Raw genomic sequence first — 5231 nt, 5'->3', positions numbered from 1 at the left:
CGGTCCTTTAAGATTGAAGTCCCACATGCGGAGAGGCCGTCGCTGGCATGGGAGGATCCAGTGGACTAGCATCACTTGGATCACGTTAACAAGTCCAACGTCCCTTTTGGAGGATACTCCGGATACAACTTCGCAGCGTCTGTACTTCATCAGCTGATCCCGAGTATAGCCCCTTTTTATCCATGATGCGAGCCACAATGGACGGTCGGATTGGAACATAGGTGCGGCTGCCCCTTTGGTGCCGCGAGGTTCGGTGACATAGAACAACTCTTGTTGCCATAAGTTGGAGGTTTCCGTGAAGGTGCCTTTTGGCCAGCTAGTATTGGCAAGCTTGGTCACCATAGCACCGCCGTACTCCGCTTGCTCCCCGTTAACCAGTTTCCTCTTAACATTGAAGGTCTTGAGCCATAGGCCAAAGTGTGGGGAGTGCGGAGAAAGGCTTCACACACGATGACGAACGCCGAGATATGGAGAAAAGTGTCTGGAGCTAGGTCGTGAAAATCTAGCTCATAATAGAACATGAGGCCGCGAACGAAGGGTTGAAGAGCGAACCCTAGCCCATGGAGGAAGTGAGAGATAAATACCACCCTCTCGCCGGATTTTGGTGTAGGGATGGCCTGCCCTTTAGTAGGGAGTCTGTGGGGGATTTCCGCAGTCAGGTACCTCGCCTTCCAAAGCTTCGCGATATCCTCCTTGGTCCACCTACCTTGGGAGATGGATCCCGATATAACTAGAGGGCCTGGTAACAATGGAAGAAATCGAATCCTGGGCGCTGGAGCCTAAGGTTGGGGAGGTTGAGGAAGAGGTAGGTGTGGGGGGAGAAAGACGGGTCTGTACCCCTTTATAAAGGTGAACAATATCGAATGCCTCCTCACGTTCCTTAAAGCTCCCCTATTCCCAAGGAATCGCCAACAACACGGTTGGATTACCCACGCCCATATTGATGAGGAACCCGTTATAAGGGGACACAATCTCTGCTTCGACCAGATGTGCCGGCGGAAACCGCACCTCAAAACACGGATCGGGAGGCTAAAAATGGTTTGAAATAATGACCGGGTGGAGACGTGGCGTCTCACTACAGAAGATGGCAATAGATGGGACTTGTTAAATATTATACTCTTTGCGGAGCTTCTTTTGCAGAGCCTGACACGTTCTTTGTGTTCAAGGACTACGTTGAAATATTTGGAGGAGGAACCCGCCTTGCAATGCCGAAGAAAATCTGCGCGCTGGATACATCATCATTGAAGCCTGGTTCAGGGGCTGCTGAGGGAGTCCTGGATTAAGGGGTCCTCGGGCGTCTAGACTACGTGATGGGGGCCGGACTGATGGGCCATGAAGAAACAAGATAGAAGACTTCCTCCCGTGTTCGGACGGGACTCTCATGTGCGTGGAAGGCATGCTTGGCGTTCGGATATGAAGATTCCTTCCTCTAAACCGACTCGGTACAACCCTAGACCACTTCGGTGTCTATAAACTGGACGGTTTAATCCGTAGGGGCGATCACGATCATACAAGCTAGACATCTAGGGTTTAGCCATTACGATCTCGTGGTAGAGCAACTCTTGTAATCCTCATATTCATCAAGATCAATCAAGCTGGAAGTAGGGTATTACCTCCATCAAGAGGGCCCGAACCTGGGTAAACATCGTGTCCCCTATCTCCTGTTACCATCGACCTTAGACGCACAGTTCAGGACGCCCTACCCGAGATCCGGAAGTTTTGACACTGACAGCGAGCTCCATTCCGGTGAGCTCCGGCCACCCTAGCTCCAGCTGCCGCCACCTCTGGATGCGCCGCAAACCGGGTCTGAAACCGTCCCCTGTAGCGCCTTCCCGCGACGTCTCCGCCATCGGTTTTGGTCGTCGCCGGCGGAACTCCGGCGAGAGCCGACGTGTCACGGTCATTAGCGCTAATCCCGGCAAGCTAAACCGCCCTCACGCTGACAGTGGGCCGCGCAGCGAGTCAAAGCGCGAGTCAACACAGGATTAGCCCCTCTGTCATTGACCAGTGGGCCCTACAGGTCAGGTTTGACATGGACCGACCCTGTTGACTTGCTGACATCATACCTATGTCCTGTTGACACAGTAAAGGATTTTTTGGACTAAAACTAATTCAGGAAATTCCAAAAAATGACTTAAAGTTCTAAAAATCATAGAAATTAGTCTGTAACTACAAATGAAATAGTTTATATATGAAAAATGATCAGAAAAGTCCAATCTTTCCATCTATACCATTTTCATGCATGTTGGAGCAACTTAAAGTTGCTGAATTGTACCAAAAAATAAATGGCATTTGAATTTCACATATGGAGTTTGAGTTTGAACCTTGGGTTCAAACCAACTCCATTTAAATCATTGCTAGCTGCATTAGCTCAAATCACAGCATATTGCCATGTCACATTCATGCATCATATTGTTGCATTACATTGATTGTGTTCCCGCTCATTTGCCGGTGCTTGTCCCCTCTCAGTAGACGTGGTTCCGATGATGAGTTCGATGACACCTATAAAGAGCTATACTATCCTTAGAAGTGCCAGGCAAGCAACCACCTTTGAACATTCCTATACAATCCCACTCTCTCGCTCTTGCTCTCTTTTACTGCATTAGGACGCAACGTTCCAACTGTTACATGTTGCGGTAGTTGAACCCCTTTCCTCTCCATGACCTGTCATTGCCACAGTAAATAGTTGAAACCCACTAGCATGAGTAGCAGTTGTTTGAGCCATGATGTGCCTACTCATTCATGTTTTGCTTGTTATGCCTGCTATGGTTAGGGTCGTGTCAGGTCTGATTCATCTGGGATGGATTTAAATGGTGATGAACATGTCTGACTATTGAGAGCTATATGTGTGAACATGATTTGGTAAAGGTAGCGATCAAAGGCCATGTAGGATTACATGGTGGGTTGTCTCGTTGAAACCGTCCTCAGGAACTGAGTTCTGTGTTTGTGATCCAAGAACAGGTACTACCACACGTTGGGCCCTGAAATATGACCCCACTCGACTTATTAACCCCCATGTCCTCTATCCAGGAGTTGTAAGTAGTTTCTGTTGTTTGTAGTATGCTGGAGGCCGTGTGTAGCACTGACCCTAGGGGTGGGCAATGCTGTGGTAGGCAAGTGGCACAGTGTACTAGAGCACCCGTTTGGTGGGCTCGGGAACCCTGCACACATCATTTGGGGCCATAGTGGAAACCTCGGCCGTACCCCTGCAGATGGAACCTGAATAGACGATAAACCTGGACTAGAGACTTGTGGGGTGAGTCAGGTCGTGGTCTACACCCATGTCAGCTTTCGCTTGAAGTCTGCCGAGCACATGTCGTGTGCAGATGCTAAGTGGTGGAAACATGTGTGAAGAAGTACACCCCTGCAGGATTATAAATGGTCTATTCAAATAGCCGCGTCTACAGTAATGGACTACTGGGTTGCTTATGCACTTCATAGACAAGTGAAAGTGGATACTCTAAAATGCACAAGATAAGCATGAGTGCTATGGATGGCCTTCTCGTAGGGAGACGGGAGAGGTTCCATAGTGGTATATTGATATGGTGAATATGTGGACTCATCTGCACCACCTCAAAAGAGTTACCAGTAGGTGTAGTACAGGATAGCGACCGAGTCAAAGCTGGCTTGCTGCAGTTAAACTCCACCCCCTTTGTTGATACTGATGCATATGTAGCTAGTTCTGATGTTAGTCTTGCTGGGTACATTTGTACTCAAATTTGCTTAATTTATGTTTTTGCAGAGATACTTCATTCTCACTAGTAGTTCCGCATGGACTTCGACGTTTAGCTTCTTACCTCAGCTACGATCTTGTATCCTTGGGAGGGTCTTGTAGATAGTCTGGCTTCTCAGCCTTTTTCATTGGTAATTGTTTATACTCAGACATGTTGTGCTTCCATTGCCTGTATGCTCTGTGTGTTGGGTCATGTGACCCATGATTGTAATTCTTACTATCTATGACTCTTCGGAGCCTTCTGAATAAATACTTTGAGTCGTAGAGTTATGTTGTGATGCCATGTTGTACTTGCACATAACGAGCATATTGTGTGTATGATTTTGAAATTCTTGGTATGTGTGGGATTCGACAACCTAGTTGTTTATTCTTGGTAGCCTCTCTTATGGGGAAATGTCTCCTAGTGCTTCCACTGAGCCATGGTAGCTTGCTACTGCTCCAGACCTTTTAGGTTGGCCGGCATGTGTCCTTCTTCGTTCCTATGTCTGTCCCTTCGGGGAAATGCCACGAGTTGTTCCTTTAAGTCCTTGTAGCTTGCTACGACTTGGGTTCGTACATTGATGATCGACACGTTTGTTGTTGGGTGATGTATGCATGTCCCTGTAAGTTAGTGCCTGATAACCCACAAGTAAAGAGGATCGCAACAGTTTTCGAGGGTAGAGTATTCAACCCAAATTTATTGATTCGACGAAAGGGGAGCCAAAGAATATTCTCAAGTATTAGCAGCTGAGTTGTCAATTCAACCACACATGGAAACTTAATATCTGCAGCAAAGTATTTACTAGAAAAGTAATACGATAGTAGTGGTAATGGTAGCAAAAGTAATAGTTTTTGTTTTATAGTGATTGTAACTGTAGCAATGGAAAAGTAAATAAGCGAAGAACAATATATGAAAAGCTCGTAGGCAATGGATCGGTGATGGATAATTATGTCGAATGCAATCAATCATGCAACAGTTATAACATATGATGACACAGAACTAGCTCCAGTTCATCAATGTAATGTAGGCATGTATTTTAAATATAGTCATACGTGCTTATGGAAAAGAACTTGCATGACATCTTTTGTCCTACCCTCCTGTGGCAGCGGGGTCCTATTGGAAACTAAGGGATATTAAGGCCTCCTTTTAATAGAGTACCGGACCAAAGCATTAACACATAGTGAATACATGAACTCCTCAAACTAAGGTCATCACCGGTAAGTATCCGATTATTCTCACTTCGGGGTTAACGGATCATAACACATAATATGTGACTATAGACTTGCAAGATAGGATCAAGAACTCACATATATTCATGAAAACATAATAGGTTCAGATCTGAAATCATGGCACTCAGGCCCTAGTGATAAGCATTAAGCATAGCAAAGTCATAGCAACATCAATCTCAGAACATAGTGGATACTAGGGATCAAACCCTAACAAAACTAACTTGATTACATGATAAATCTCATCCAACCCATCACCGTCTAGCAAGCCTATGATGGAATTACTCATGAA

Source organism: Triticum urartu, chromosome 4, assembly GCF_003073215.2.
Source record: "Triticum urartu cultivar G1812 chromosome 4, Tu2.1, whole genome shotgun sequence".
NCBI lineage: Eukaryota > Viridiplantae > Streptophyta > Magnoliopsida > Poales > Poaceae > Triticum > Triticum urartu.
Note: the sequence above shows the minus strand (reverse complement) of the source record.